Here is a 27,535-nt window from a genome sequence, read left to right as displayed (position 1 = left end):
GAACATATCTCTTTGACCTATCAAGGCGAAATCCTAGCATATGCTTGATGAAGAAATGATTAAGGCATACTTTGATATAACCTCACTAAGCCTTAGCCACCCCTAATTAAAATGTATATCCCTTGTAGCCAACTTGAAGCCTATGTTCATCCCTTAAAATTTATTGCTTACCCATGTTATTTACCCAGCCCCTTACCTAAACACCTACCATACCCTTTTGAGGAAGAAAAATGCATAAAGGAAATGAAGAGAGGATGTGGAACTCAAGAAAGAATGCGAGTGTGCAATTGAAACCAAAGAAAAATTTGCCTTTCCAACCTAGCAAAAGCAATGAGTTTGGGGGAGAGGAGAAAAAGGAAAAAGAAAAAAAAGTCCCAAAATAAGTATCATGGAAGCATGCTTGGCAATATAAAAAGCCAAAAGCCTTTCCTCTCCATGCAAAATATGTAAAAACAAACTCAGTATAGTTGGATTTTATGCATACATGCTATCCTCATATTTGAATTCCCTAAAAACCTTTCATTGGCAACCAAGTCATTATCCCTTTAGTTATAACCCTTTTAAAGACCTTTTGATCTTTTGAAAAGTGCATGCTATATTAGTGGAGATAGAAAATTAAGATATGCTTATGGAGTTAGAATTCAATTACTTCATCACAATCACTCACAAAAGAGGCAATTTTGGGGGAGTTAGTGTTTCTCAAATCTATGATGATAAGACAGGTTATTTTTGGTTTATTAATGGTCTTGTATAGAGGAATAATTAGTTGAAACACCATGAAATGAGGTGAAGTTCTAAACAGGCAGTTATTAGAACTCTTATGCCTTGAAAAAGGGAAATTGGTATGAAGGTTGCAGGAGTTCAATTCTATGCTTAGTAAATTGATGGTTATATTCCTAAGTATCCCCTCAAATGTGCTTTAAAACAGAGTTTTTTTTTGCTTGAGGATATTTGATACGCTTGAATTGTATAGATATTTTTAAGCACATTTGCATTCTATTTCATAGCATTTAGGCAAGTATTTTCATGCATAATAGTTGATTTCATTAGTTTTTGTAATTTCTATTATAAAGCCCTTAATTTCATGTTTTCTGCATCATTTCAGGTATTTGGGTGAAGCCCTAGAAGTATAAAAGTACAAAGGAAAGCTTAGAGGAGTCAAAAGACAGAGAATTGCTACTAATACAAAGTACACGAGTCGTGTAAACCAAGCCCCAGACCCATGTAACTCTCTGCCAGAAGAAAGCCAAGAGAATCGATGAGAAACACAAGTACACGGGTCGTGTAAGTAGACCCGTGTAATCTGCAGGGACCCGTGTAAGTCTCTGCCAGGCGCAAGCTTGAAGAACCTTATGGGAACAATAGTACACGGCCCGTGTAACTAGGCCCATGTAGTTGGCACAGACCTGTGTAACTTTCTATGCCAAAATAAGATTTCACAATTCCCCTTCAGCAAGTTACACGGCCCTTCATTACGGGACCCATGTAGTGACACACGGGCCATGTACTATGCTGCAGCTAGTTTTGTAACTCAAATTCCCCTCCTGTTTTCTAATTCAAACGAGACTCCTAAAGCCTTTTGGACTCAAAATGACCTAACCCTAGAGCAACCAATATAAATAGAAAAGAAAACATCAGGAAGAAAGGTCTGTCACGAGGGTCGCAGGCAATGCTGCTGAAGGCTGCTGCTATCGGGCTCTGCATCAGTACCAAAAGAAGTTTTTCAACTGAAGCTCCACAAGATCAAAGCTGCAAATTATCTCCGGTTCCTTCGTTTCATCTCCCTAGATAGATTTCTATTATTTTATTTCTTTTACATGATTTTCTTTTTATTGTTTTTACCTTCTATCATGATATTTCCTGAACTCACCATGAGTGAGTAGTTTCCTTATTCTGGATTTGGGAGAGTAATGCTTGTAATTATTATTATTGATGAACATTAAGTTTTATTTACTAGATTTCAGATTCGTTTCTTGGTTTAATTTCTTATGATCTTAATGCATGCTATGTGTTGGTACCCACTTAAACATAATTGTAGATGTTGATTGAAGGACTGAAAGGTGAAGATTAACATTAGAAAATCAAGATCTTGAACCTAGGAATTCTGACCTAGACATAGGCTGATACCTCTGTGGAACCTAAAAATTGTTCAAAGGCCTTAAAGGATTTTAATTAATTTGATCACCATGAAAGTAGGGTTTGAGTTAATTAAAATACACCCTAAATGCCTTGAGAGAGAATTTAGGATAGCTTAGGACTAATTTCCATCAAGGAAAATGATCCTCAATTCAGTAAATAAACGAGATAATGTCCCTAATAAGATTCAAGTGTGAAATCTTAACTCCAGAATTGTTCCAAAAATAGATTACTTCATTTTATGTTTACTATTCTAGTGTTTAAAGTTAACAAACTTTATTCCCTAAATACTCGATAGCCTAAACAGTCAAAAATACTGTGTAGATTGGTACTTGCTAAATAATGGTCCTCATGGGAACGATACTCTACTTATCACTTTATTACTTGTTAGCGATCCGTGCACTTGCGGGGTTGTAAAACCAGCAAACAAGTTCCATCTTCTCAAGATGTTAATCTAACTGGTTTTGTGTTATGGCTTTGGTAAGTGGATCAGCTAGATTCTCAACTGAAGCTATTTTTTGCATGCCTATATCACCTTTCCCAACTATCTCTTTGATAATATGATAGCGTCTTTCTATGTGCTTAGATTTCTAGTGAGACTTAGGTTCCTTTGCTTAAGCAATTACACCATTGTTGTTACAGTAAAAAGGAACAGGTGACACAATTGAAGGAATCACTCCATATTCTATGACAAACTTCTTTATCTAAATATCTTCTTTTGTAGCATCAGATGCAGCAATATACTCAGCCTCTGTACTGGAATTAGCAGTTGATACATACATTTTGCATAGTCATTTAGGTTTAATTTCATAGCCATTTTATTTGATAATTAGTCACTTTTAGCTAATTTCATTAGTTATTTAGATAATTTTTTATTATTGTCAATTTTTGGATTACTTTGTAATTTTACTTTATTTTGTAGGTAAAATGGTGTTTTTGAGGAACTAAAAAAAAATTTTACTTTTGAGGAGTGATTTTCATAGCCAAAGATGTCAAAAACAAGTTTCAAAGTTGAAGTATGCATTGGCCAAATTGCGCATAACTTGCCGCATAAGTTGTGCCGTTCTGCACAAGGAGAAGAAACAATGTCCCAAACACCTACCGAAATCTGCATAAGTTGTCGCATAAGTTATGCAGATTTGTGCCTCCCTTATGCAACCTCACGGAATCCTGCATAACTTATGCAGTCTTGCACCTCGCTCATGCAATTTTGCACAGAGAGCCAGAAACAAGTCGAAAACTGCATAAGGGACTGCATAACTTATGCAGTCCACTTTATGCAGACCCCATAAAGACTTCATAATGAGCTGGCAGAAGATTCCCTCAGAAAATCACACCTCAAACACACCATTTTAGGGCTCTTTGTCAGAAAAAGTTATAAATAGACCCTTATCCCATTTTAGAAGGGAGGAGAAAAGGGAAAGAAAAAGGGCAGCAGCTGAAGAGTCAAAAACGTCACCCACACCATTTCCAACTAGATTTGGAGTTTTCTTTCCTTTCTTGCATATTTCTTACCTTTCTTGTCACACCCTACCCCTCTGTAAGGCATAACATGATCCCGTAGTATACCTAATGAATTACCAACTTCGTCTATTGATAACCCATTAAATACACTACAAGGGATTTTAAAACTTTTCTTACTTCTTTTTACAGTGGTGAGCACTATTTACAGGTGTTAAAAAATTTTTTTTGAACTTAAGTGAAAGAGCTAACACATTTGAATTATTTGGAATTTCTGTAAAAATTTTGGCAGAGTGCCATCTGTATTTTGGATAAAACAGTTCTTCAGAAAACCTGTAAAAAGCACTTCAATATATTTCCAAATCTCAACTCCAACATATTTCTCAACTCAAATCCACAGTGATTTTTCAAAGACTGAGATACAAGAAATATAATACAATTTTTACAAGTCAAAATAACTCATAATTTACTTTACAACTTCAATGTATAATTTTAATTTACAACTGCCCAAAACCAAGAACACTATGTACATACAGTGGTCATACATTACAGTATAAAATGCAAAATGTGGTATACTCATTATACTCGATAATCTCTCGCTGGATGTACTAGCAGCCTAGTCTGCTGCTCTGTCTGTCTGTCTATCTGCGAAAGCAATAAAAAGCTATCGCTGAGACAATGTCTCAGTAGTGCACAACATTAACCAAATACAACTTTAAATCACAGTTCATAAATCATATAAATGATAGATATGTAAAACCATAGTTAAATTCAAGACAATGAATGTCATAAGGAATTTAACACAATATCACAATAAATCTCAGTAATCAAAACGTAGTTAAATTCAAAAGACAATGAATGTCAATAAGAATTTAAACTCCATTTCACAAATTATCAATGCTCATAATAACACAATTTAGTCAAATAATTTACGAACACAGTGTTGCCAATTCATACACAACTTAAGCCATGACACAAAATTTCCGATCAATGCCGCGTTGTACACCACAACAAAGCAATCACAACCCCACTAATCAAAATCAATGAGGAAGGGAGCTAGCTATATAATGAGTACTCATCCGATCACCTCAACTGGTAAACTAGAGAGGGAGAAAAATAAACGATCATGGCTCCATAAATGGAGAAGGAATGATATGATACTGTCATGCTAAGTGCGAACAAAAAATCAATTCCAAACATTTTATTCAAATGATTCGTGAGAATACAATAAATTTCTAAAGTCATAAATTCATTCACAAAATGGCAACACAATTCATAATTAACTTCAAATTTTCACAAATCACACTAAATCAATTTTTTCACAGTTTCAAACTATTTACAATGCTTTTCAAGCAATAAGTATCCATTCAAACACATTTCCATAATTGAAAACAATAATATACAAATAGTCATAATTTATTTCAATTGAAAAAAATTCAAAAGAAATAACTGTTGTGCACAAATCTCTGATAACTGTCTCCTGGTCTTGACTCAGTATTTCCTTCCCTTTCCCTGAGTCTTTGCTAACTGAGAAACACAATTTGAAGTGTTTTAGTACTTAATTAAACTGTCTCTAATGATAATATTTGATAAATAATTCACTGAATGCTATTATTTGCTTAATCAACCTAATATATCGACCCTCGATGCATTCTAGGTAAATTAGGCTTTAATGTTAACTAACATGTCACATTCGATAGTCTTTTAGGATTGGTACGTGTTACCAATTTCAGTTCCGTGTATACTGCATTTTCTTGCAATTTGCTGGATTCCGGGATAGTATTTTGACCTAGCAGGACGACCTAGTTCCCTCGATTTTTAAGTTTCGGTCAAAACTACAAACTTGTAGATCTATGTCTTATGGAACGCGGGGCAAAATTTCAGGTCATTCTGAGTTATGTAGACCACGTTATGGTCATTTTACTATTGCTGGTCAAATTGCATCAAAATTGGTCACTTTAGGTCATTTTAGGTTCGGCCAGTTTTTGGACCCGAACTTGTGCAAGCTGTTTGACTTGCTTATGGTAATTTCTGGGCTTTGGTCATAAGACTTGTAGATATGGGTCTTAACTATTCATGGTTAAAATTTCAGGTCAATTGGACCTGTTTTGAGTGAGTTATGGCCTAAACAATAACTGCTGCCCAAATGGTCAATTTTCAGGCCTCAATTGCACTTAATCCGGATTTGGTCATTTTTCAAGCTACCTTGAAAGCAGAATTTTGGCAAGCTTCCTTCATGAAAGTTGGCACATTTTGTGCCTAGTTTCACCTTCAATTGGTCTTATACCAATTGGAGCCACACACTTAAAGTTATAGGCCTAAAACTCAAACTGTCTTATTGCATTTCTTCCAAACATATCAAGGATCACTCCTAACACTTTCCAAACTCAACATTCAAGTCAATTCTGGTTGTACCATAACCTAAACATAATTTACAACATATTATAGGTCATTTTGGCAGCTTACAATTACATTCAACAAACACCATAAACTGCAGAATTTTTCAACTCAATTACAACAATTCAAGCACCTAACCATAACACTTTTTTTTTCATGTCCAACTTCACACCATCATATATACACTCAAACTGCCATAACATCCAACACAAGTCAACATTAATATACCATAAACCAAGCATGAATTCCAGCACTCTTCAAGAGTCAACAAGCTGCCGCATTAGTGCATTTACAATCCATTAATTTCCAAGCTTCAAATTTCAATTCACATTTACATATACTAAGTATACATCACCCAAACAATTTTTTACACAATATACATTTAATCAATCATTTAATTCATCATTTACAAGAAAAAATAAACCACCTTCAAAGTGTTTCCATGGCTACCAAAAGTACACTTCTCCATTTAAACATCAAACCTCAAAAATTTCTCCATAATTCAACTTACCCAAAGCTCAACACGAGGATTAGTGAAAGAAATTGGAAAGATTAAGCACTAACCTCAACTTGGGCTTGATTAAACTTCACCAAAACTCCTCTTTCTTGCTTCCTACATGCTGCCCATGATGTGTAGAACAAGTTTAATGAAGGACTCTTGAAGAAATGATGGCTTGATCATGGTAGATTAGGGCTTGCATGTGGGATGGCCATGGAGAAAGCTTAGGAGCTCCAATTCGGCCATGGGTGTGTGAGGTTGAAGATGAAGTGTTTTGGTGATAAATTCTGTCCATTTGGTGCTTTATATAATCCCATAGTGCTCCACTCATGCTAGGATAATAATTTAATAAGTTTTACGTGATAATTACTCCATTTACACTCCATTTTTGCTATTTACATTAGGTACCCCTAAACTAATTTTTCATTATATTTTGCAAGTGCAATATTATTTATTTTTAGTGGACATTTAGGTCAAAAGACAACTCGGGATGTCAAATGACCACAATGCCCCTGTTCGGGTTGCATTCCCAATTTTTCGGTAACACCGGGTTTTGTCCGTTTTTCGATTTCTCACTTTTCTTTGTACTAATTATTTAATTTTTCTTTGATATTTCTAATGATATTTATACTTCAATAAATATTTATTTGAGTCCTAAAAATATTTTCAAAGGTTCCCCCCGGTCCAGGGCTAGTCAACGGTCCACGCCGTGACTTCCCGGTGCGGTCACCCATCGCTAGGATTCTCGGCTCGCTTAACTTGGTTACATTTCTTTGCTATTATTTTTTCCTTTGTTTTTCTAGTATTTTCTTTTCTTGTATTTCTTTATTTTATGTCTCCTCACTCATATCGAAGTGTAGTTCTAGGCATCCTAGCTGTCCGGACAACGTTGGTCACTGGAACAGTAGAACGCACTACCGAACTTAGGGGTGTTACAATTCTCCCCCCCTTAAAATAAATTTCGTCCGTGAAATTTTACCCAATAGCCATCTTACAATAGTCATACGTTTATTTTCTCCTTTCTATACGATCGTCTAATCTTCTTTTCCTCAAATTTATATAAGATTTTTAACAATCTAGTACAACATTTTTTTTTGTTTGTATAACACCAATCTTCTCTTACTATTGTGTTGTCTAATATTTCGGTTCATGTTCCTTCTTGAATGACTCTTGAGGTCATGTTAGAATCATTTATCTAGTCATTGGTCCTCTGACCATTCTAGTCCATCGTCTTCCTCACATTCGTAACATTTCTTTATTATATCTGAATCAACTGTTTAAATTTTTACGTCCATAACTCTTTTTATCTGTCAATATTCTATAACTTCCTTTTGTACTGAATTATAACCTTTCGATATTCTAACTTTTGAGTTTTAGATCCCTAAGTAGGATTTTCAAACTTATTTCTAACAATTAAATTCTGTCCTGGCATAACTATACCAAAACAGATGCCATTGGAAACTATTCTCATCTAGGTGTACTATAGGGTAGTACGTAGCTCTACACAATAATCTCATACGTAGCTCTACACAATAATCTCAAGTTAGTACTGTAATCTGCAGCTTACAGTATAAACATCAAGAACATTGCAGAGTTACTACGATACATTCCAATAGATTAAACTTTCCTATCTTTTATCCTTTTCGAATTCACTGATATCCGAACTTATTCTGATTACAATATCCATTAGCAATTACTAACAGTAACATCCTTGCCCTCATCTAGAGCAATTCCATTACTGCATCTTACTTTTACGTCCTCTTGCCTTACATTAAGTAGGCTCGCCAATTAGCTTTATAATTTATGGTGTGTCAGAAAATACTTTTCACCGATAAACTCTTCCAAAACTAATTTCACTTATTATCACAATCCTTATCATAAAGGACTATCTCTATACATTTTATTAACCCTGACTTCCTATCCTAACGGACTTATTACTAACACCTCAAGTCCATTTTTGTACATGGAATAGCAATGCAATCAATGATGCTAGCACTCACATAAGAATGGGTAGAACCCGGATCAAATAACATAAACACATCTTGGTTAAAAGTTGAGAAGGTACCAGCCACAACATCAGATGTCTCAGCCTCTTCCCTCTGTTTCATTGCATAGACTTTGACCGGAGCACTGTCTTGCTCTGAATGTTTCACTGTGCCTTGACTTCCTGCTGGGCTACCTCTACCCTTGCCTCTACCTCTGCTAGGTGGTTGTGAGCTTCTAGTGATAGGGCTCTGAACTGACCCTTCTGCAGTAGTAGGAGGTGGTCCAACTTTGCGACTACTGGTGCAGTCCTTGGCAAAGTATCCTGTGCCTCCACAGTTATAATAGGCTCCAATAGCCTTATAGCATATCCCACGATGATATCTTCCACAATTTTCATATTGGCGGGAAGGGTAGGAACCTCTGGTACTCTGCTGACCAGATAGAGGAGGTTTCTGTCCTGAATGTCTTCCCCTATCAAACTTCTTGCCACCTCTGCTGTGTCCCCCATAGTTCTTCCTCTTTCCAGTAGGACCACTGGAACTCTGTTCTACTGATTTTTCCTCTTTCTCTATCTTTTCTGATTTTTTTCTTTCAGGAGCAGCTTCAGACTCAATTCTTTCCAACTCTAGGGCTTGAGAAACAAGTTCAGAGAAGTTAGTGTGTTTGAATCCGACTACTTGTAATCTGATACTGGGCTTCAAGCCGATTTTAAACCTCTTGCATCTCTCCCTGATGGTTGCAAGTAAACTTACTGCATAATGGCTCAAGCGGGAAAATTCTCTTTCACACTCAGCCACTGATCTGCTCCCCTATTTCAGACTTAGGAACTCTTGTAGCTTCCGGTCTACATAAGCATCGGGGACATACTTTTGTCTAAATTCCCTAAGAAAGTCATTCCATGTTAGCACTGCAGGTTCTACCAGACTGTGGGGAATGGTTTTCCACAAGTCATAAGCATCCCCCTGTACCAAAGATACTAAGTATTCAAATCTGAGCTCCTCTATGCAGTGCAGTTTCTTGAATACCCTATCCATCCTCTCTAACCACTGTTCAGCCTCTAGAGGATCTACTGTCCCCTTGAACTCTGTAGCCCCATACTTCATCAATTTGTCATCTCGCCAAAGAGGAGATCGTGGTTGTACCACCGTGTCTCAGATTGGGACTTGAGTAGGCACATTACCAGCCATTTATTAGAACATTGCAGCCATCTGCTGAGCAAACTGAGTAGGAAACTGCGGTACTGCAGGGGCTGGTGCTGCTGAACCATTAACATTGTGTAGGCCTGGGGCATCCCCCTGCACCTCAGCCTCAATAGATTGATCGACTGAATGATCACCCTCTTCCATAGTCAATGCGAGGATTTTAGATCTCTTGAACAAATAACACAAGGAGATTTCCTCCCGTTAGTGCATATTTATAATGTAATGTACTGTATGTATCAAACAATGATATTGAGCAGTTGTACAATAAAGAAAGAATATTCAAATAACAGGTGAAAACAGAATTTAAAAACTAGCTCCGATACCACTAAAACATGTCACACCCTACCCCTCTGTAAGGCATAACATGATTCCGTAGTATACCTAATGAATTACCAACTTCGTTTACTGATAACCCATTAAATACACTACAAGCGATTTTAAAACTTTTCTTACTTCTTTTTACAGTGGTGAGCACTATTTACAGGTGTTAAAATTTTTTTTTTGAACTTAAGTGAAAGAGCTAACACATTTGAATTATTTGGAATTTCTGTAAAAATTTTGGCAGAGTGCCATATGTATTTTGGATAAAACAGTTCTTCAGAAAACCTGTAAAAAGCACTTCAATATATTTTCAAATCTCAACTCCAACATATCTCAACTCAAATCCACAGTGATTTTTCAAAGACTGAGATACAAGAAATATAATATAATTTTTACAAGTCAAAATAACTCATAATTTACTTTACAACTTCAATGTATAATTTTAATTTACAACTGCCCAAAACCAAGAACACTATGTACATACAGTGGTCATACATTACAGTACAAAATGTAAAATGTGGTATACTCATTATACCCGATAATCTCTCGTTGGATGTACTAGTAGCCTAGTCTGCTGCCCTGTCTGTCTGTCTACCTACAACAGCAATAAAAAGCTATCGCTGAGACAATGTCTCAGTTCATAAATCAAATACAACTTTAAATCATAGTTCATAAATCATATAAATGATAGATACGTAAAACCATAGTTAAATTCAAGACAATGAATGTCATAAGGAATTTAACATAATATCACAATAAATCTCAGTAATCAAAACATAGTTAAATTCAAAAGACAGTGAATGTCAATAAGAATTTAAACTCCATTTTACAAATTTTCAAAGCTCATAATAACACAATTTAGTCAAATAATTTACGAACACAGTGTTGCCAATTCATACACAACTTAAGCCATGACACAAAATTTCTGATCAATGCCGCGTTGTACACCACGACAAAGCAATCACAACCCCACTAATCGAAATCAATGAGGAAGGGAGCTAGCTATATAATGAGTACTCATCCGATCACCTCAACTGGTAAACTAGAGAGGGAGAAAAATAAACGATCACGACTCCATAAATGGAGAAGGAAAATAAACGATCACAACCCCATAAATGGAGAAGGAATGATATGATACTGTCATGCTAAGTGTGAACACAAAATCAATTCCAAACATTTTATTCAAATGATTCGTGAGAATATAATACATTTCTAAAGTCATAAATTCATTCACAAAATGGCAACACAATTCCTAATTAACTTCAAATTTTCACTAATCACACTAAATCAATTTTTTCACAGTTTCAAACTATTTACAATGCTTTTCAAGCAATAAGTATCCATTCAAACACATTTCCATAATTGAAAATAATAATATACAAATAGTCATAATTTATTTCAATTGAAAAAAATTCAAAAGAAATAACTGTTGTGCACAAACCTCTGATAACTGTCTCCTGGTCTTGACTCAGTACTTTCTTCCCTTTCCCTAAGTCTTTGCTAACTGAGAAACATAATTTGAAGTGTTTTAGTACTTAATTAAACTGTCTCTAACGATAATGTTTGATAAATAATTCACTGAATGCTATTATTTGCTTAATCAACCTAATATATCGACCCTCGATGCATTCTAGGTAAATTAGGTTTTAATGTTACTAACATGTCACATACGATAGTCTTTTAGGATTGGTACATGTTACCAATTTCAGTTCTGTGTATACTGCATTTTCTTGCAATTTGCTGGATTCCGGGATACTAGTTTGACCGAGCAGGACGACCTAGTTCCCTCGGTTTTCGGGTTTCGGTCAAAACTACAAACTTGTAGATCTATGTATTATGGAACGCGGGCCAAAATTTCAGGTCATTCTGAGTTATGCAGACCACGTTATGGTCATTTTACTATTGCTGGTCAAATTGCATCAAAATTGGTCACTTTAGGTCACTTTAGGTCATTTTAGGTTCGGCCAGTTATTGGACCCGAACTTGTGCAAGCTGTTTGACTTACTTATGGTCATTTCTGGGCTTTGGTGTCTTCATAAGACTTCTAGATATGGGTCTTAACTATTCATGGTTAAAATTTCAGGTCAATTAGACCTGTTTTGAGTGAGTTATGGCCTAAATACTAACTGCTGCCCAAATGGTCAATTTTCAGGCCTCAATTGCACTTAATCCGGATTTGGTCATTTTTCAAGCTACCTTGCAAGCAGAATTTTGGCAAGCTTCCTTCATGAAAGTTGGCACATTTTGTGCCTAGTTTCGCCTCCAATTGGTCTCATACCAATTGGAGCCACACACTTAAAGTTATAGGCCTAAAACTCAAACTACCTTATTGCATTTCTTCCAAACATATCAAGGATCACTCCTAATACTTACCAAACTCAACATTCAAGTCAATTCTGGTTGTACCATAACCTAAACATAATTTACAACATATTATAGGTCATTTTGGCAGCTTACAATTACATTCAACAAACACCATAAACTGCAGAATTTTTCAACTCAATTACAACAATTCAAGCACCTAACCATAACACTTTTTTTTTTCATGTCCAACTTCACACCATCATATATACACTCAAACTGCCATAACATCCAACACAAGTCAACATTAATATACCAAAAACCAAGCATGAATTCCAGCATTCTTCAAGAGTCAACAAGCTGCCGCATTAGTGCATTTACAATCCATTAATTTCCAAGCTTCAAATTTCAATTCACATTTACATATACTAAGTATACATCACCCAAACAATTTTCTACACAATATACATTTAATCAATCATTTAATTCATCATTTACAAGCAAAAATAAACTGCCTTCAAAGTGTTTCCATGGCTGCCAAAAGTACACTTCTCCATTTAAACATCAAACCTCAAAAATTTCTCCATAATTCAACTTACCCAAAGCTCAACACAAGGATTAGTGAAAGAAATTGGAAAGATTAAGCACTAACCTCAACTTGGGCTTGATTAAACTTCACCAAAACTCCTCTTTCTTGCTTCCTACATGCTGCCCATGATGTGTAGAACAAGTTTAATGAAGGACTCTTGAAGAAATGATGGCTTGATCATGGTAGATTAGGGCTTGCATGTGGGATGGCCATGGAGAAAGCTTAGGAGCTCCAATTCGGCCATGGGTGTGTGAGGTTGAAGATGAAGTGTTTTGGTGATAAATTCTGTCCATTTGGTGCTTTATATAATCCCATAGTGCTCCACTCATGCTAGGATAATAATTTAATAAGTTTTACGTGATAATTACTCCATTTACACTCCATTTTTGCTATTTACATTAGGTACCCCTAAATAATTTTTTATTATATTTTCCAAGTGTAATATTATTTATTTTTAATGGACATTTAGGTCAAAAGACAACTCGGGATGTCAAATGACCACAATGCCCCTGTTCGGGTTGCATTCCCGATTTTTCAAATAATCGGGTTTTGTCCGTTTTTCGATTTCTCACTTTTCTTTGTACTAATTATTTAATTTTTCTTTGATATTTCTAATGATATTTATACTTCAATAAATATTTATTTGAGTCCTAAAAATATTTTCCAGGGTTTCCTGCAGTCCAGGGCTAGTCAACGGTCCACGCCGTGACTTCCCGGTGCAGTCACCCATCGCTAGGGTTCTCGGCTCTCTTAACTTGGTTACATTTCTTTGCTATTATTTTTTCCTTTGTTTTTCTTGTATTTTCTTTTCTTGTATTTCATTATTTTATGTCTCCTTACTCATATCGAAGTGTAGTTCTAGGCATCCTAGCTGTCCGGACAACGCTGGTCACTGGAACAATAGAACGCACTATCGAACTTAGGGGTGTTACATTTCTTGTATTGGGTTTCTTAGTTTTTAGCTTAGATTAAAGTTTTATTGCCATATTAACTCAGAATATCTTGTAAATATAATGGATAGTGAGTAGATTTCATTAGATTCCTGAGTTGGGATGTAATATTTGAGATATTTTGTGAATTTTGATTGGGTAATCCATATTTTGTGGTCTTAATGAGTTTTATTCATTTCTTGTGTGCTCAATGAAATGCTTAGCGTAGGATTCCATTAAGTGATGTTCTTAATCCATGGTTGAGGCACCGAAAGGAGAAAGCCTTGTGATAGATAATTAAGAAATTGGACTTAATTAACTTAGATCTATAAATAGACTAAGGATTAAGAGGATTTATAGATTAATTAAGGAACTTAATGGGTCTTGATTAACTTTAACTCCACAAAAGTAGGATTAGATTGATTAAGGCACTCTTTGTCCCACTCGAAAAGGTATTCAAAGGATTTAAGAATTAATCTCCTTAAAACCCGTAAGTTCCACAAGATTGGATAACCAATTTAAAATCCTAAAATAGCTTGAATATGAACTCCCGAACTCCGGAATCGCCTTTTTATCATTGTTAATTTCTAATTGAATTTAATTACTTGCCACTTTAAATCTTGCCATATTTCAATTTGCTTATTTTAATTTGATGCAATTTTAGTTAAATCATTACATTGTTGAATAGATTATTGATTTTGCACATATAGATTTCATACTTCAATATCCATCAATTTATTGCTTTAATTTCAAAAATAGTTTAAATTAGTCAAATTTTTATATCAAAAATTCAATCATTAACACAACTCCTCATGGGAATGATATTTTTTCTATATTACTTATACGACCCGTGCACTAGCGGTTGGGCCACATCAATTTTTTGGCGCCGTTGCGGGGGAGTTATTTGTTTAAGATTGAATTCTTAATTATTTTAGTTTTTTATAGTTTTATCTTTGTTATCTTTTCATTTTGTATTTGTTTGTTCTTTTTAGGTATTATTAATCTTTTATGAGAAGAGCTAGAAGCACAAGTGACACATCTTTATTGTTTAATCCTGAAATTGAGAAATTTTGTAGAGCCAACAAGAAAGAAACCAGAAAAAGGAAAGAAGCCTTAAGAGAAAATGAAATTGAAGCAGACATGGCTGAAGAAAGAATTAGAATTGGTGGCGTTAATGCTGGAAATGATCGAAACAATGAAAATGTAACCCAAGGTGAAGAGGTTGTAAATGCTAATGTGCCTAGGGGAAGTATGATGGATCATGCTTTTCCTCGTTTTGATGATTTGAGAGAGAGCATAGCAAGACCAAGAATTGATGCAAATAGTTACAAGATGGATTTTGGAGTTCTTCAAATGATTCAAAATTCCCAATTTGGGGGACATCCTTTTGAAAATCCACATACACATCTAAAGAAGTTTGCTATGATTTGTGATATGCAAACACAACCTGGAGTATCTGATGATGCAGCAAGATTGAAGCTATTCCCATTCTCTTTGAAGGATAGAGCATTGGATTGGCTTGATTCTTTACCTCACAACTCCATTAGAAATTGGGAGTAACTCACTGATGCATTTCTTGCACAATATTTTCCACCTGGAAAAACTCAAGAATTGAGGAATCAAATGACAGCTTTCAGACCAAGAGAAGATGAAACTCTCTATGAATCATGGATGAGATGGAAAGAATTAGAGAGACAATGCCCACATCATGCCATTCCAAAATGGATGATAAACCAGAATTTTTACACCAATGTTACTCCTGCAATTAGGGAGATTATTGATGCTCAAATAGGAGGAGAATTTATTATGAAGCATGAAGATGAAGCTTATGAGCTATTGGAGAAAATTGCAAAGAATACTCATCTTTGAAGTAGTCCAAGAGGACCAGCTCCAACTCAAAAGAGGCAAGAAGCTGGAATGTATGACCTTGATCCATTCAACATGATTAATGCAAAGTTTGATGCACTTACAAATGTTTTGGCTAAGAAGATGGAAGATTTAAATATGTTGGTTAGTTCATCATCATCATCATCTGGAAGTTCACAACAAGTTGCTTATGCAGAAGGAACAACCAGCTGTGGAGTAGACTATGGAGAGCAAGCTGAATATGTTGGTAATTATGGAAACAAACAAATGGGGAATCCTTACTCTCAAACTTATAATCCAACTTGGAGGAATCATCCCAACTTTTCATGGGGAAATCAGCAGAATCAAGTCCAAAATCAGAACTTTCAGCCACAACAGCAACAAGAATTCCATATCAGCAAAATAGGCAACCATTGCCTACTTTTCAGCAGAGAAACATGAATCCTGCACCTCCACAAAAACAGCAAGAACAAAGTTCCACCACAGAAGCTTTATTACAACAGATTATTGCTAACCAAACTAAGCATGATGAAGAGATGAGAGAGATGAAAGAAAGGCTAACAGATGCAAACACATAACAGAATGTTGGAAAATCAGATTGCACAACAAGCATCTTCCTCAGGTACCAAGTCTTTTGGAAAACTTCTAAGTCAATCAGAAAACCTAAGAGCACAGTATCAAGCTATTACTTTAAGAAATGGGAAAGTTGTAAATAATGAGAAGAGTGAAAAAAATGAGAAAAGTGAAAATAGTAAGAAGAGAGAAAATGAGAAAGAAATTGATGAGAGTGAAAAATAAGAAAGTGAGAAAGATAGTGCAGAAAAATGTGAACAGAAAATTGAAGAGAAGAAAGAGAAGTATATACCTCCAGAGCCTTACAAGCCACAACTTCCCTTTCCACAAAGATTTCAAAAAGCCAAGCTTGATAAGCAATTTGGAAAGTTCTTAGAGGTTTTAAAAAAGCTATACATAAATGTGCCTTTTATTGATGCTCTTTCACAAATGCCCTCTTATGCAAAATTCTTAAAAGAAATTCTCTCAAACAAGAGGAAACTTGAAGACCATGAAACTGTAGCTGCAACACCCCTAAGTTCTGTAGTGTGTTCTACTGTTCCAGTGACCAGTATTGTCCGGACAGCTAGGATGCCTAGAACTACACTTCGATATGAGTGAGGAGACATAAAATAATGAAATACAAGAAAATAAAATACAAGAAAAAGAAAGGAAAAATAATAGCAAAGAAATGTAACCAAGTTAAGCGAGCCGAGAACCCTAACGATGGGTGACCACACCGGGAAGTCACGGCGTGGACCATTGACTAGCCCTGGACTGCGGGGAACCGTAGAAAATATTTTTAGAACTTAGATAGACTCTTATTGAAGTATAAATACCATTATAAATATCAAAGAAAAATTAATTAATTAGTACAAAGAAAAGTGAGAAATCGAAAAACGGACAAAACCCGGTGTTACCGAAAAATCGGGAATGCAACGCGAATAGGGGCATTGTAGTCATTTGACACCCTGAGTTGTCTTTTGGCCTAAATTTCCATTAAAAATAAATGATATTACACTTGGAAAATGTCATGAAAAATTAAATTAGTGGTACCTAATGTAAATAGCAAACATGGGAAGCTTAATGTGGGAAAATGAAATCTTATATTAAACTAATATTTAATTTAAGCTTAGTGCTCCACTCACCCATCAAAGTGGACCACTAACTCATCATCTTGGGTAGAATACACATCTTCATCTTCAACCTTAGAACCAGCAGAAATTTTCTCCCAAAAAACTCCATTGACGCATGGTTTGAAGCTCCATGCATGTGAGATTCAAGCTCCTTTCTTCCCACTTTCCTTCATTAAAGATTGTCCATACACCTTGGGCAGTAGATAGGCAACAAGAAGACCAAGTTTTGGCGAGATTTTGAAGAGTTTCCAAAGTGGTAAGTTTGTGTTTTTGGTTATTGTTTCATTAAAGTTTATAAGGATGTTATGGGCACTTGAATTATGGAGAGATTTTTGAGGTTTGATGTTTAAAGGGGGATGTGTACTTTTGGCAGCCATGGAAACTCCTTGAGAACAATTTATTCTTGCTTGTAAATGGTAGATTAAAGGGTTAATTAAATGTTTATGTGTGTAGGAATTAATTTGGGTGATGTATACTTAGTATATGTGAATGTGTACTTGAATTTGGAAGCTTGGAAATTAATGGACTGTAATGCATGAATTGGCAGCTTGGTTTGGTGAACCATAAAGATGTTATTTCATGTTTGGTTTATGGAATATCAATGTTGAATTGTGATAGTTGTTATGGCAGCTTGGGTATATGTATGATGGTGTGAGGCTGGACATGTAAGGTGATTGAATTGTTGTAATTTGAGTTTGAAAAATTCTGTACTAAATGGTGCATATTGAGGGTGATTGTAAGCTGCCAAAATGACCAACAATATGTTTTGAATTGTGTTTAGGTCATGGTACAAACCAGAATTGGCATGAATGTTTAGTTTGGTAAATGTTAAAAGTGTCCTTTGATGAGTAATGAATAAAATGTAATAGGGCAGTTTATGTTATGGGCCTAGAACCTTAAGTGTGTGGCTCCAACTGGTATGAGACCAATTGGAGGTGAAACTAGGCACAAAAAGTCCCAACTTTCATGAAGGAAGCTTACCAAAATTCTGCTTGTAAGGTAACTTGAAAAGTGACCAAATCCGGATTAGTGCAATTAAGGCCTGAAAATTGACCATTTGGGCAACAGTTAGTTTTTTGGCCATAACTCACTCAAAACAGGTCCAATTGATCTGAAATTTTGATCCTGAATAGTTAAGACCTATATCTACAAGTCTTATGAAGACACCAAAGCCCAGAAATGACCATAAGCATGTCAAAAAGCTTGCACAAGTTCGGGTCCAAAAACTGGCCGAACCAAAATTGACCTAAAATAACTTAAAGTGACCAATTTTGGTACATTCTGACCAGCAATAGTAAAATGACCATAACTTGGCCTAGTGAACTCAGAATGACCTGAAATTTTGCCCCGCGTGCAATAAGACATAGATCTACAAGTTTGTAGTTTTGACCGAAACCCGAAAGCCGAGGGAACTAGGTCATCCAGCTAGGTCAAACTAGTATCCCGAAATCCAACAAATTGGAGTAAAATGCAAAATACATGGAAATGAATTGGGTAACATGTACAAACCCTAAAAGGTTACAAATGTGACATATTAGTAATATTACAACCTAATTTACCTAGAATGCATCGAGGGTCGACATATTAGGTTGACTAAGCAAATAATAGAATTCAGTGAATTAATTATCAAGCATTAACGTTAGAGACAATTTAAATGAGTACTGAACCACTTCAAATTGTGTGTTTCAGTTAGCAAAAACTCAGGGAAGGGGAAGGAAACACTGAGTCAGAGCCAAGAGACAGTTATCAGAGGTTTGTGCATAACTAGTTTTTAACTGATTTTGTTTTGAATATTTTATATGATTAAATGACATATTTTTCTTATGTATTATGTTTAACAAACATTGGATTTAAATCTAATGATTATTGAAATTGTTATAGTATGTATGAATTTAGCTTTGTGAAATGGTATTTCCACAAGTATTAAGCATTGTAATGGATTGAATAAATTATGTTTTGGAAAATTGTGATAGAACATATTTTGAATTGTGATGGTAATTTTCATAGAAAAATGCAAATTTATTATTTGAATTATGATGAGCATAAAAATTATTGGATATTGGAATTGAATTTGAATCGAATTATATTGTGATTTATGCTCACTAAAAGGATTGTGATATTATTTTATATCTCATTATAGATGCTTGACTAGGTTATTACCCCTCTCTCTCATTTGTTGAGAAGACGATAGAGTTAGTTGTGTTTTGATTACCATGGTATATGCACAGGCTTAGATTTTCCTCTGATTTGAGGTTAGATCTAAGTTTTTTTTTTATCGTTATGGCCCTTGCGAAAGATTCATTATTGGGGTGTGTACTGTGCACGATGATTCGACCTCCCCGATCATAGGGAGTTAGAATCACTTTGAATATGGCCCTTTCGGATTATTCTTGCATAGTTAGTGAGATAAAGAATGATTTTTGAGATACAGCATGATTTTTGAGATAAAGAATGATTTTTGAGATACAGCATGATTTTTGAGATACAACATGGTTTTTGAGACACATAATGTTTTTGAATAGTAAAGAATTGTGATTTCAGTTATGATTTATGTATAATTGATTTTGTTGGAACTACCTTAAATGGTTAGTCATGATTTGATAAATTGAATTTCGTGATCAAAGTCATTTCATACAAATGATTTACATTATTGGCAATGAATATTTTGAGTTTTGGAATTTGATGAGTATTCAGATTTTCAAATTATTTGGTGTAAATTTTGTCAATGTCTATTGTACTATATTGTAAATTATAGTTGTGCGCCACCGAGTTCACCACTCAGCGATAGCTTTATATGCTATCGCAGGTAAGAAGAGCATAGAGCAGTGAGTAAGTTTCTTTGAAGACACATTCAGATCAACTCCAGGTATATCATAAGTATACCCATGTACATAGGTTTTGATGTATGCATGTAATAATATGTATGTAAATTATTTGAGCACTTGTATAAAAACTCTTGTAAAATACTTTGGTATGTAATTAAATGTAAATTATTGTAAATATAAATTTGGGATTTCATTTATCTGAATAGTTTTGTAATATTAATTTTGAGTCTTGTAATTAATGAAATGTTTCTTTTATGAAGAGATTGATTTGATTATTGAGATTTGAATTATGGGTTCAAATGAAGTTATTGAAGTTGTATTTGAGAAAACATATTGGGAGTGTCTTCTTTGTAGGTTTTGAAGAACTGTTTTCTCAAAATACAACCGGCACTTTGCCGAAATTTTGAAAAAAATTTTATAACCCCAGATTTTAATCGATGATTTAAATTTCATGAAAATTATTTTAAAATCCCTTGTAGTATATTTAATGGATTATTGATAGGCAAAGTATGGTAATTCATTAGGTGTACTACGGGATCATGTTACATCTTATAGGGGAGTAAGGTGCTACATGTTTAGTGGTATCAAAGCAATGGTTTTAAAGTAAATTTTGAACTGTGAATTTGAAATCTTTTTGTCGGTAACTGTTCAAATGTTTGATACATATAGTACATTTACATCATAAATATGAACTAATGGAGAGGAATCTCCTTATGTTGGTTGTACAGGAATAGAAAATCTTGTGAAAAGATATGGAAGAGAAGAATGAGACAATAGAACAGTCCGTGATGGCAGAAGTACAAGTTGAGGCCTCAACTCTACAAAGTGTCGAAGGCCCGACTGTACTAGTTTTACCAGTATAAATTACTGCACAAATGGCCCAGCAAATGGCCACTTTCTTCCAACAAATGGCTGATAATCTGTCAGCCCAAGCCCAAGTACAGACCTAACCCCCACAAGGGTAGTGTGAAATAGAGAAGAGGGAGAAATCTATGGGTCAGAACTCGAGCAGTAATTTTGAGAAGAGAAAAGAATTTGAGGAACCCTGAGCTCAGAGATATGACAGAGGCGGATCATTAGGGCAGAGAACACTAAGATCTAGTCGTCGAATAACCAAAAGTTCCTATTCTGCCCGTTTTTGCCATGTTTGTGGTAAGCTACATGTAGGTATTTGTCGTAAGGCCTCTGGAGCCTGCTACAATTGTGGAAAACTTGGACACTTTGCTAAAGATTGTACTAGAGCACCTCGATCTGCTTTTTGGAGTTCACAGACCGTCAGTCAGAGTCGATATAGAAATAGAGTTGGTACTCCTCACCATTATAACATAGTGAATCAACCTGAATATAGTAGCGCACCAGTCAGAGCATCCACTATGCGCCAAGGAGAAAGAGCAGAAACTTTAGATGTAGCTGCTGGTAAGTTCTTAATTTTTGAAAGAAACAATGAGTTATTATTTGATCCCAGCACTACTTATTTATATGTTAGTGTTAGAATTCTATGTTTTGTTGCTATTCCTTTACAGGGGAACAAATTTTGATGCGTTAGTGACTAGTTTTTTTAGGATAAAAACTATAATAACAAGTATGATTGACGTTAATTTTGGAAGAATTGTTAGCTAAAAGTATTTTCTAAAACACCATAAATTATAAAGCTAATTGGTGAGCCTACTTAATGTAAGGCAAGAGAACCTAAAAGTAAGTTACAGTAATAGAATTGCTCTAGATGAGGGCAAAGATGTTACTGTTAGTAATTGTCAAAGGAAATTGTAATCGGAATCTATTTAGGATATTAGTGGATTCGAGAAAGATAAGATGTTAGAAAACCTAGCCCATGAGGTTATAACGTAGTGACTATATAATGTTCTCGATGTTTGTATTGTAAGCTGTAGATTACAGTACCGACATGGGATTATTGTGTAAAGCTACGTGCTTCCTCGTGATACAATAAATTAAGAATATTTGTAAGTAATATATAAATTGATATAGTTGCGCCCGAATAAAGTACTATTACTGGAAATAAATGTGAAAATTTTAGTCAGAAATTTAAAACTTTAGAACTAGCTTATCAAACCACTACACTTGTAAGGTAGCTAGAGTCAGTGACTCGGTTACATTAATGTGAATTACCTGTACCATAGTAATTGCTATAAGCTTAGAGATATCAGTACGACTTATCATCCTCAGACGAATGGACAGTCAAAACAAGTAATTCAGGTAAATTTTGAAACTCATTGAGTTTCTATACCTGTAATATGTGATAAGCCCTCAAGAATATACTAAGAACTTGTGTCATTGAATCCGAGGGGAGATGGGACAAATACATCCCACTAACAGAATTTGTATACATTAATAAGTGTCAAGCTAGCATACAAGTGGCACCCTATGAAACATTGTAAGGGAACAGATAACTATGGATTTTGTGATGAGACTTCCGAGGACACAGAATAGTCATGATGCAGTATGGGTTATAGTTGATAGACTAACCAGGTCTGCTCACTTTTTGCCAGTCCGAATGGACTATAGCCTGGGAAGATTGGCTAGATTGTACATAAATGAGATTGTATGGAGTGCCAGTATTGATTGTATCAGGCAGAGATCCTAGGTTCACTTCTAGATTCTGGGGTAGTCTTCAGAGAGCCTTAGGAACTAGATTGAACTTCAGCACGGCATTCCACCCACAGATAGATGGCCAGTCTGAGAGGGTAATTCAGATATTAGAGAATATGCTATGGGCTTGTGTGATTGAGTTTGAAGGTAGTTGGGATACACACTTGCCTTTGATTGAGTTTGCTTATAACAATAGCTACCAATCAAGCATTGGAATGCCTCCATAGGAAGCTTTGTATGGTAGGAAGTACAGAACTCCCCTATGTTGGGATGAAGTAGGTGAAAGAAAGATGATTGGGCTAGAAATTGTTCAGCAGACAAAGGAAATGATCAGATTGATCAGAGATAGACTCAAGGCTGCATCAGACTATCAGAAGTCCTATGTTGGTCTGAAGAGAAGAGATATTGAATATGCAGTGGGTGATAAGGTATTCCTCAAAGTTTCTCCTTAGAGATTTGACAGAAAGGGGAAATTGAGTCCTCGTTTCATTGGACCATATGAGGTTTTGGAAAGAGTAGGTCCTCTGGCATAGCGGTTAGCATTACCTCCGGAGTTAACAAGGATACACAGTGTCTTTCATGTGTCCATGTTAAGGAGGTACAGATCTGAACCATCTCATGTACTATCAGTTGAAGAGATTGAGGTAAATCCAGACCTCTCATATGATGAAGAACCCATAGAAATTCTGGCATATGAGGTGAAGCAACTGAGGAACAAACAGATACACCTGGTTAAAGTGCTGTGGAACCATCATTCAGGCCAGGAAGCTACTTGGGAACGTGAAGAGGATATGAGGAGATAGCACCCACAGCTATTCAGAGACTAATGCCAGGTAAAATTTCGAGATGAAATTTATTTTAAGGGGGGGAGAATTGTAACACCCTAAGTTGATGAGTGTGTTCTCTTGTTTCCGGTGACTGATGTTGTCCGCAGCTAGGATGCCTAGAACTACACTTCGATATGAGTGAAGAGACATAAAATAATGAAATACAAGAAAAGAAAATACAAGAAAAATAAAGGAAAAATAATAGCAAAGAAATATAACCAAGTTAAGCGAGCCGAGAACCCTAGCGATGGGTGACCGCACCGGAAAGTCACGGCGTGGATCGTTGACTAGCCCTAGACTGCGGGGAACCCTGGAAAATATTTTTAGGACTTAGATAGACACTTATTGAAGTATAAATACCATTATAAATATCAAATAAAAATTAACTAATTAGTACAAAAAAAAAGTGAGAAATCGAAAAACGGACAAAACCCGGTGTTACAAAAAAATCAGGAATGCAACCCGAACAGGGGCATTGTGGTCATTTGACACCTTGAGTTGTCTTTTGACCTAAATGTCCACTAAAAATAAATGATATTACACTTGGAAAATGTCATGAAAAATTAAATTAGTGGTACCTAATGTAAATAGCAAAAATGGAAAGCTTAATATGGGAAAATGAAATCTTATATTAAACTAATATTTAATTTAAGCTTAGTGCTCCACTCACCCATCAAAGTGGACCACTAACTCATCATCTTGGGCAAAATACACATCTTCATCTTTAACCTTAGAACCAGCAGAAATTTGCTCCCAAAAAACTCCATTGACGCATGGTCTGAAGCTCCATGCATATGAGATTCAAGCTCCTTTCTTCCCACTTTCCTTCATTAAAGATTGTCCATACACCTTGGGTGGTAGATAGGCAACAAGAAGACCAAGTTTTGGAGAGATTTTGAAGACTTTCCAAAGTGGTAAGTTTGTGTTTTTGGTTATTGTTTCATTAAAGTTTGTAAGGATGCTATGGGTACTTGAATTATGGAGAGATTTTTGAGGTTTGATATTTAAAGGGGGATGTGTACTTTTGGCAGCCATGGAAACTCCTTGAGGACAGTTTATTCTTGCTTGTAAATGGTAGATTAAAGGGTTGATTAAATCTTTATGTGTGTAGGAATTAATTTGGGTGATGTATACTTAGTATATGTGAATGTGTACTTGAATTTGGAAGCTTGGAAATTAATGGACTATAATGTATGAATTGGCAGCTTGGTTTGGTGAACCATAAAGATGTTATTTCATGTTTGGTTTATGGAATATTAATGTTGAATTGTGATAGTTGTTATGGCAGCTTGGGTATATGTATGATGGTGTGAGGTTGGACATGTAAATGAGTTAGGTTAGGTGATTGAATTGTTGTAATTTGAGTTTGAAAAATTCTGTACTAAATGGTGCATATTGAGGGTGATTGTAAGCTGCCAAAATGACCAACAATATGTTTTGAATTGTGTTTAGGTTATGGTACAAACCAGAATTGGCATGAATGTTTAGTTTGGTAAATGTTAAAAGTGTCCTTTGATGAGTAATGAATAAAATGCAATAGGGCAGTTTATGTTATAGGCCTAGAACCTTAAGTGTGTGGCTCCAATTGGTATGAGACCAATTGGAGGTAAAACTAGGCACAAAAAGTGCCAACTTTCATGAAGGAAGCTTACCAAAATTCTGCTTGTAAGGTAACTTGAAAAGTGACCAAATCCGGATTAGTGCAATTAAGGCTTGAAAATTGACCATTTGGGCAGCAGTTAGTGTTTTGGCCATAACTCACTCAAAACAAGTCCAATTGACTTGAAATTTTGATCATGAATGGTTAAGACCTATATCTACATGTCTTATGAAGACACCAAAGCCCACAAATGACCATAAGCAAGTCAAAAAGCTTGCACAAATTTAGATCCAAAAACTGGCCGAACCAAATTGACCTAAAATAACTTAAAGTGACTAATTTTGGTACATTCTGACCAGCAATAATAAAATGACCATAACTTGGTCTAGTAAACTCAGAATGACCTGAAATTTTGCCCGCGTGCAATAAGACATAGATCTACAAGTTTGTAGTTTTGACCAAAACCCAAAAGCTGAGGGAACTAGGTCATCCGGCTAGGTCAAACTAGTATCCTGAAATCCAGCAAATTGCAGTAAAATGCAAAATACATGGAAATGAATTGGGTAACATGTACAAACCCTAAAAGGTTACAAATGTGACATATTAGTAACATTAAAACCTAATTTACCAAGAATGCATCGAGGGTCGACATATTAGGTTGACTAAGCAAATAATAGAATTCAGTGAATTAATTATCAAGCATTAACGTTAGAGACAATTTAAATGAGTACTAAAACACTTCAAATTGTGTGTTTCAGTTAGCAAAAACTCAGGGAAGGGGAAAGAAACACTAAGTCAAAGCCAAGAGACAGTTATCAGAGGTTTGTGCACTACTAGTTTTTAACTGGTTTTGTTTTGAATATTTTATATGATTAAATGACATATTTTTCTTATGTATTATGTTTAACAAGCATTGGATTTAATTCAATGATTATTGAAATTGTTATAGTATGTATGAATTTAGCTTTGTGAAATAGTATTTCCACAAGTATTAAGCATTGTTATGGATTGAATAAATTATGTTTTGGAAAATTGTGATAGGACATATTTTGAATTGTGATGGTAATTTTCATGGAAAAATGCAAATTTATGATTTGAATTGTGATGAGCATAAAAATTATTGGATATTTGAATTGAATTTGAATCAAATTATATTGTGATTTATGCTCGCTAAAAGGATTGTGATATTGTTTTATATCTCACTATAGATGCTTAACTAGGTTATTACCCATCTCTCTCATTTGTTGAGAAGACAATGGAGTTAGTTGTGTTTTGATTACCATGGTACGTACACAGGCTTAGATTTTCCTCTGATTTGAGGTTAGATCTAAGTTTTTTTTTTATCGTTATGGCCCTTACGGAAGATTCATTATTGTGGTGTGTACTGTGCACAATGATTCGACCTCCCCGACCATAGGGAGTTAGAATCTGATTCGACCTCCCCGACCATAGGGAGTTAAAATCACTTCGAATATGGCCCTTTCGGATTAATCTTGCATAGTTAGTGAGATAAAGAATGATTTTTTAGATACAGCATGATTTTTGAGATGAAGAATGATTTTTGTGATACAACATGATTTTTGAGATAAACAATGATTTTTGAGATACAACATGATTTTTGAGATAGAGCATAGTTAGTGAGATAAAAAATGATTTTTGAGATACAACATGATTTTTGAGATACAACATGGTTTTTGAGACACATAATGTTTTTGAATAGTAAAGAATTGTGATTTCAGTTATGATTTATGTATAATTGATTTTGTTGGAACTACCTTAAATGGTTTGTCATTATTTGATAAATTGAATTTCGTAATCAAAGTCATTTCATACAAATGATTTACATTATTGGCAATGAATATTTTGAGTTTTGGAATTTGATGAGTATTCAGATTTCCAAATTATTTGCTGCAAATTTTGTTAATGTATATTGTACTATGTTGTAAATTATAGTTGTGCACCACTGAGTTCACCACTCAGTGATAGCTTTGTATGCTGTCGCAGGTAAGAAGAGCATAGAGCAGTGAGTAAGTTTCTTTGAAGACACATTCAGATCAGCTCCAGGTATATCGTAGGTATACCCATGTACATAGGTTTTGATGTATGCATGTAATAATATTTATGTAAATTATTTGAGCAGTTGTATAAAAACTCTTGTAAAATATTTTGATATGTAATTAAATGTAAATTATTGTAAATGTAAATTTGGGATTTCATTTATCTTAATAGTTTTGTAATATTAATTTTGAGTTTTGTAATCAATGAAATGTTTCTTTTATGAAGAGATTGATTTGATTATTG

The 27,535-nt window shown here is 35.0% G+C and overlaps 1 non-coding gene across 1 annotated transcript; it reads right to left on the bottom strand.

Moving 5' to 3' along the window:
* Nucleotides 1-15,429: 15,429 nt before the first annotated feature.
* On the bottom strand, nucleotides 15,430-15,536 carry LOC131181746 (small nucleolar RNA R71). The gene has a single exon (XR_009150225.1). It is a non-coding gene; the product is annotated as a small nucleolar RNA R71 (small nucleolar RNA).
* Nucleotides 15,537-27,535: the final 11,999 nt, after the last annotated feature.

Source organism: Hevea brasiliensis, chromosome 7, assembly GCF_030052815.1.
Source record: "Hevea brasiliensis isolate MT/VB/25A 57/8 chromosome 7, ASM3005281v1, whole genome shotgun sequence".
NCBI lineage: Eukaryota > Viridiplantae > Streptophyta > Magnoliopsida > Malpighiales > Euphorbiaceae > Hevea > Hevea brasiliensis.
The sequence above is the reverse complement of the archived record's forward strand: the minus strand, read 5'-3'. Positions and strand labels throughout refer to the sequence as shown.